Genomic DNA, 8,149 nt, shown 5'->3' on the forward strand with positions numbered 1-8,149 from the left:
AATCAGTATCGTGTCCGGGTGGACCCGACTAAAGCAAAAGGTCATAGCGAGTCATGAAAAGATATGACATATCTGAAAGATGAGATTATTTAAGATAATATTTTTACTTCACAGTGTCGTCCTCAGAAAAAAAAGAAACAAATATGATATGTCAAAACAGCGACTGTGGTCAAGTAGTTCTCGGCATGGAACTGTAGTAAGGAGCGACCCGACTCAATAGTAAACGAAACTCTAATTTAGTCTTACCCATCAAAAGTTACGAGCCTTAGATAATTTGTTTTATTTTGGAAAATAAGAGAAAACACCCCCTAAAAGTCATATCATAAAAGTCCATTGCATTCAGCGTGTCAGAGAACCCCACTGTAATAATCTCAAGCTCCTATCCACAAAAATGTGGAATTTCGTATTTTTTGTTAGAAGACCGATCACGGGTGCGTGTTTATTTGTTATTTTTCCCCATGGGTGATCGTATCGACCTAGTAGTCCTAGAATGTCCCAAGAGGGATCATTCTAACAGAAATTAAAAGTTCTGGTGCCCTTTTTAAGTGACGAAAAATTGGAGGGCACCTAGGCCACCTGCCACGCTCTTTTTTCCCCACAGTCAAAGGGTCAAAATTTTGAGATCGCTATTTTTTTCAACATGGTCGAAAACCCTAATAACTATGTGGGGGCGACTTACTTCTTCACAGTCCCCGGGGGAGGGGCTACAAGTTACAAACTTTGACCAGTGTTTACATATAGTAATTCTTATTGGTAAGTGTACAGACGTTATTAGGGGGACTTTTTCGTTGGGGAGGAGGGTTGAGGGGAGGGGATTACATGGGAGGATGTTTCCATGGAGGAAAGTTTCATAAGGGAAGATAATTTCCATAAAGGGGGCGCAGGATTTCTTAGCATTATTTAAATACAAAACAATGAAAAAATAAATATGAAAAAGTTTTTTCAACAGAAAGTAAGGTGCAGCATTAAAAACTTAAAACGAAAAGAAATTAACGCTAAAGTTTTTCACTGTTTTGAAAAGTAAAGTTGACAGAAAGAGTCAAGCTTTAGCGTAAAGAGCGGGGAGTTGAGGAGGGAACAGCCCCTTTCATATACGGAGTAATTTCTGTTCGTTAAGTTTTAATGTCGCTCCTTACTTTCATTTAAAGAACTTGTTTTTTATTTAATTAAAAATAAGCAAATAGATTGCTAGCGTATTGTTTGAGCTAGGAAAGTAAATTTTGATGGAAACCAAAATAATCTTTGGGCAAATTTGCAAGAAGACTGAGTTTGTTGATTATTAAGTTATGTAGAATAGGACTTTTGAAAATTAATCACATGCAAGGCCGTATTGAGGGAGGGGGTATAAGGCTCAACACCCCCCAAAATTTTTGCCTGACCTGAAAAACGTAACAACGTTTGATGCAGATTTGATTTAATCTGGCACGATGATATCACGGCTGCCCTTTTCGGTGCAACACAGTAAAGAACGAACCACAGCTTATGATAAGCAGAATCTCCCAAACGCTTTTTGAGAAAAAACTACTAAATGAGAAAAAAATTGCCATTTAAAGCTTATCCAGGAATAATCCCTATTATTCGGATTAATCTCAATGATGAAAGTTCATTGCAAAAACAACTTTATAGGAAAAGATATGAACTTTATACATAAAATGATGATGCATACTATATATGTGTTCGAAATATCCAGTTAAATAATTTTATATCTATTCACTGTCAAACAGTTCGTGGTAACGAACTGTAAGGAGCGACCCGGCTCAATAGTAACCAAAACTCTAAAAGATAGAATTTTGATGCCAATACATACATCAAAAGAATCGCATTTTAATGCTGATTTTAAATATATAAGTTTCATCAAGTTTAGTCTTACCCATCAAAAGTTACGAGCCTGAGAAAATTTGCGTTATTTTAGAAAATAGGGGGAAACGCCCCCTATAAGTCATAGAATCTTTACGAAAATCACACCATCAGATTCACCGTAGGCCTATCAGAGAACCCTACTGTAGAAGTTTCAAGCTCCTATCTACAAAAATGTGGAATTTTGTATTTTTTGCCAGAAGGCAGATCACGGATGCGTGTTTATTTGTTTTTTTGTTTTTTTTTTTTCTTTTTCCCAGGGGTGATCGTATCGACCCAGTTGTCCTAGAATGTCGCAAGAGGGCTTATTCTAACGGAAATGAAAAGTTCTAGTGCCCTTTTTGAGTGACCAAAAAATTGGAGGGCATCTAGGCCCCCTCCCACGCTCATTTTTTTCCCAAAGTCAACGGATCAAAATTTTGAGATAGCCATTTTGTTTAGCATAGTCGAAAATCATAATAACTATGTTTTTGGGGATGACTTACTCCCCCACAGTCCCTGGGGGAGGGGTTGCAAGTTACAAACTTCAACCAGTGTTTACATATAATAATGCTTATTGGGAAGTGTACAGACGTTTTCAGGGGGATTTTTTGGTTTTGGGGATAGGGTTGAGAGAGGGGGCTATGTGGGAGGATCTTTCCTTGGAGAAATATGTCATGGGGGAAAAAAATTCAATGAAAAGGGCGCAGGACGAATCTGGTCACGTTAGAAAAAAACGTCAAATTAAGAGCTTAATATACAATGCTGGGTGTTCGGAGCCTCTCTATTATGGAGTATAATTTGAAAATAACACAACTATACGAGCGATAAAACATATATACCACAACCATAACTCAAATAACGAAAGAACTGCTAAGAGATAACACAACTATAAAGCGAAAACAGGTGAAAACTAACGGGAAAATAAACAAACTAAGATGTGGAAGGGGCCCAGAGAAAAAATATAATCCTTTTTCAATTTTGAGCTTAACTTCCGCAAAGGAGTAATAATGTCAGAAGCCCCAAAATACCGAATTATTTTCTTTTTAAACAGTTCGTGGTAAGGAACTGTAGTAAGGGGCGACCCGGGTCAATAGTAAACGAAACTCTAAAAAACGGATTTTTTACGCTGATTCTAAATATATAAGTTTCAATTAATTTAGTCTTTGTCATCAAAAGTTACGAGCCTGAGAAAATTTGCCCTATTTTGGAAAAAAGGGGGAAACATCCCATAAAAGTCATAGAATCTTAACGAAAATCACACCATCGCATTCGGTATATCAGAGAACTCTAGCAAAAATTTCAAGCTCCTATCTAAAAAATGTGGAATTTTGTATTTTTTGCCAGAAGACAAATCACGGGTGCGTGTTTATTTGTTTGTTTTTTTGTTGTTTTTTTTCCCAGGGGTCATCTTATCGACCAAGTGGTCCTAGAATGTCGCGAGAGGGCTCATTCTAACGGAAATGAAAAGTTCTAGTGCCCTTTTTAAGTGACCAAAAAAATTGGAGGGCATATAGGCCCCCTCCCATGCTCATTTTTTTCCAAAAGTCAACAGGCATTACTATAAAAAAAAAACAATGAAAAAATAAACATGAAAACGTTTTTTCAAATGAAAGTAAGGAATAGCATTGAAATTTAAAACGAACAGAGATTATTACGCATATGAGGGGTTCTAAAAATACTTTAGCATAAAGAGCAAGGTATTTAGGAGGAGATAAATACCTCGCTCTTTATGCTAGAATATTTTTAGTGATTTCAACTATTTATTCTACGGCCTTTTTGATTCAGGGGTCATTCTTAAAGAATTGGGACAAAACTTACGATTTAGTGTAAAGAGCGAGGTATTAACGAGGGTACAAACCCCCTCGTACACATAATAAAAATATAAGAATATAAAAGCTTGTTACGTAAGTTAATTCTTAAGTTACGTATATTTTTTACTAATAAAAACGTTCGTTGAATATTAAAAGTTCTAGTAGCCTTTTTAAGTAACCGAAAAATTGGAGGGAAGCTAGGCCTCCTTCCCCACCTCTTATTTCTCAAAATTGTCTGATCAAAACTAAGAGAAAGCCATTTAGCCAAAAAAAAATTAATATACTAATTTCATTTCAACAAATTTATGTGCGGAGAGCCAAAATAAAACATGCATTAACTCAAAAACGTTCAGAAATTAAATAAAAAAAACTAGATTTTTTAACTGAAAGTAAGGAGCGACATTAAAGCTTAAAACGAACAGAAATTACTCCGTATATGAAATGGGTTGTCCCCTCCGCAGTCCCACGCTCTTTACGCTAAAGTTTGTAATTGTTTTAAAAAGTAGAATTGTGGCAAAGAGTCAAACTTTAGCGTAAAGAGCGAGGGGCTGCGGAGGGGACAACCCATTTCATATACGGAGTAATTTCTGTTCGTTTTAAGTTTTAATGTCGCTCCTTACTTTCAGTTAAAAAAACTAGTTTTTTTTATTTAATCAATAAAAAGATATCATCACTGTTTTGAACTGTTTTACTAACTTTATAGGAATTCCGAAAAATAGCCCTTAAACCCTCAGAAATGGTGTCGGACCAAAAAAACAAGAGCTAAGAGCTCATATGGGACTTGTGACGAGTTCGGAAGAGCCAAGAGCTCATATGGCATGAACTCATTTAATAAATTTAATAAACAAATTTTTGGCATTTTGTACACATTAGAAGAAACAAGAGTTAAGAGCTCATATGGCACTTGTGACGAGGTCGGAAGAGCCAAAAGACAATAGCTCATATGGTATGAGCTCTAGTAAAATTCTAAGAATCAATAGATTGATTTAAAAGGAAAATCAGAGGCTTAATGCCGGTCGGGATTTAAAACAAGAGCTCTGAAACACGAGGCTCTTCTAAAAATTAAAATTAATTAAGATCCGATTACCCACTCGTAAGTTATAAATTCCTCATTTCTTCTGATTTTTCCTCTCCCTTCAGCCCCCCAGATGGTCGAATCGGGGAAAACGACCTTATCAAGTCAATCTGTTCAGGTCCCTGAAACGCCTACCAATTTTCATCGTCCTAGCACGTCCAGAAGCACCGAACTCACCAAAGTACTGGACCCCCCTAACTCCCCTAAAGAGAGCAGACCCATTCCGGTTACATCAATCACCTATTTACGACATTTGCTTATTTTACCCACAACGTTTAATCCCGATCTCTCCACTCTAATCGTTTTCCAAGATTTCCGGTTTCCCCCTCCAACTCCCACCAATCTCATAAAATCAGGTCGGAATTTAAAATTAGAGCTCTGAGACATGAGATCTTTCTAAATATCAAATTTCATTAAGATCTGGTTTCCCGTTCTTAAGTTAAAAACACCTCAATTTTTCTAATTTTTCGGAATTAACACCCCCAACTCCCCCAAAGAAAGTGAATTCAGTCCGGTTATTTCAATCACGTATCTAGGAATTGTGCTTGTTCTTCCCACCAAGTTTCATCTTTTCTCTTTTCTCCCTCCAACTTCCCCAATATCACCGCTAATTTTACCTCACTTTTTTAATTTTCCTCTCCCTCCAGCCCCCCAGATGGTCGAATCGGGGATACGACTGTTATCAAGTCAATTTTTGTAGGTCCATGACAGGTCTTCCCGATCAATCTCCACCCCGATATCTCCACTCTAAGTGTTTTCCAAGATTTTCCTTTTCCCCCTTCAAATCCCCAAATATCACCGGATACGGTCAGGATTTAAAATAAGTGCTCTGAGACACTAGTACCTTCTAAATATCAAATTCCATTAAGATCCGATCACTATTCGTAAGTTAAAAATGCCTCACCTTTTTAATTTTCCTCTCCCTCCAGCTCCCCAGATGGTCGAATCGGGGAAACGACTGTTATCAAGTCAATTTTTGTAGGTCCATGACATGTCTTCCCGATCAAGTTTCATCCCGATATCCCCACTCTAAGCGTTTTCCAATATTTCCGGTTTCCAAGATTTCTGTTTCCCCCCTCCAACCCCCAATGTCCCCGGACCCGATTCGAACTGAAAATGGAGCATTTGAGACATAAGATCTTTCTATATATCAGGTTTCATTAAGATCTGATCACCCATTCGTAAGATAAGAATATCTCAATTTTCGCGTTTTCCCCCTCACGTTTTCCTGTCCAAGATTTCCGGTTTCCCCCTCCAACCCCCCTGCCCCAATGTGACCAGATCTGGTCGAGATATAAAATAAGAGCTCTGAAGCACAAGATCCTTTAAATATCAAATTTCATTAAGATATGATCACCCGTCTGTAAGTTACAAATACCTCATTTTTTCTAACTTTTCAAAATTACCAACCCCTCCCCACGAACTCCCCCAAAGAGAGCGGATCCGGTCTGGTTATGTCAGTCACGTATCTTGGACTTGTGCTTATTCTTCCCGCCAAGTTTCATCCTGATTTCTCCACTCTAAGCGTTTTCCAAGATATCCAGTTCCCCCTCCCAGATCACCCAATGACACTAGATCCGGTCGGAGATCTGATTTATAAGGTCCTTCTAAATATTAAATTTCATAAAGATCCGATCACTCCTTCGTATGTTAAAAATACCTTCTTTTTTCTAATTTTTCAGAATTAACCATCCCCCCTCTCCCAAAGAGAGCGGATCCGTTCTGGTTATGTCAATTACGCATCTAGGATTTGTGCTTATTTTTCCCAACTAGTTTCATCCCGATCCCTCCACTCAAAGCGTTCTCCTAGATTTTAGGTTTACTCCTCCAACTCCCTCAATGTCAGCAGATCCGGTCGGAATTTAAAATAAGAGCTCTGAGACATGATATCCTTCTAAATATAAAATTTCATTAAGATCTGATCGCCTGTTTGTAAGTTAAAAATACCTTATTTTTTCTATTTTTTCCTAATTAACCGTCCCTCACTCCCTCCCAGATGGTTGAATCGGGGAAACGACTAATTTTAATTTAATTTGGTCTGGTCCCTGACACGCCTGCCAAACTTCATTGTCCTAGCTTATCTGGAAGTGCCTAAACTAGCAAAACCGGGACAGACCAACAGACAGGCCGACAGACCGACAGAATTTGCGATCGCTATATGTCACTTGGTCATTACCAAGTTGCATCATTGATATTTCAATTCTCGAAAATCCCATGCAGGAAAGTTACAGCCCTCCCCTCCTTGAACGTCAAGGCAAGTCATTTTTTTGCATGGATAGTACTGATATGTCCTCTATTTTCTCTATTTCTATGTTCGTTTTATGTAAGTTCTCAGGTTCTGATAGTGAATTAAATAGGTTTTTGAAATATAGGGGTTGTGGCGTTAAAAATAATTTGCTAAAGGTCATGAATATGATTTTTGTAAAAAAGGAAATACCTACTGATACTTTTTTTTTGCGAATAAGTACAAGTTATGTGAATACGCAAATGAACTATTATATACAAATAAAAACAAATTAAATATATATATATATATATATATATATATATATATATATATATATATATATATATATATATATATATATATATATATATATATATATATATATATATATATATATATATATATGAAAAGAGAAATCACCAATGCAACAGCACAAACACATTAAAAAAAAAAAAAAAAAAAAGAAAAAAGGAAGACAGAAGGAGAAAAGGGAGACTGTTTTCCTACATTAGTGATTAATATAGACCAGCACTTGAATGAGGCCTTAACCCTACTCATCCATACAATCACATAGGTCAAACAGCATAAACATACACAATCGACCATAAAGAGTAATCCATGGACAGGCAGTCGTGTCGTCAATAGGTATAAGTCGTCATTTACCAAACAATAAAAACAGCAAAGACAAATAATTCAGAGGCAACAACCTAACACAAGGGCTCATCAGGAGAATACACACTTGCCTGTAGGGTTTCGGCACTTTAAATTCTCTACCCAGGCAAGTGGCGTGCCTACCATAAATTCCCTATGGTATTCCCGCGTGAGATATCACCCCCAAAATATATGCCTATGAAAAAACAAGCAAATGTAGAACAACCAAGTAACACCAGAACAAGCTTATCCTACCTTAATTCTGGCTCTCATGTATATATATATATATATATATATATATATATATATATATATATATATATATATATATATATATATATATATATATATATATATATATATATACATACATATATATATTTATTTCTTTCGGCCTACTGCTTCGGGTTATTTGAACAGATTATAAATTATTTGGTGATTCACTCCAGTTGCTTTTTTTTATTCTTTGTTTTTTGTCCCACTCTGAGATATGAGAATTGTTTTTTCTTTTGCGATATAAATGCGATAAAATGCGATATAAATATG

This window comes from Artemia franciscana, chromosome 16, assembly GCF_032884065.1.
Source record: "Artemia franciscana chromosome 16, ASM3288406v1, whole genome shotgun sequence".
Classification (NCBI taxonomy): domain Eukaryota; kingdom Metazoa; phylum Arthropoda; class Branchiopoda; order Anostraca; family Artemiidae; genus Artemia; species Artemia franciscana.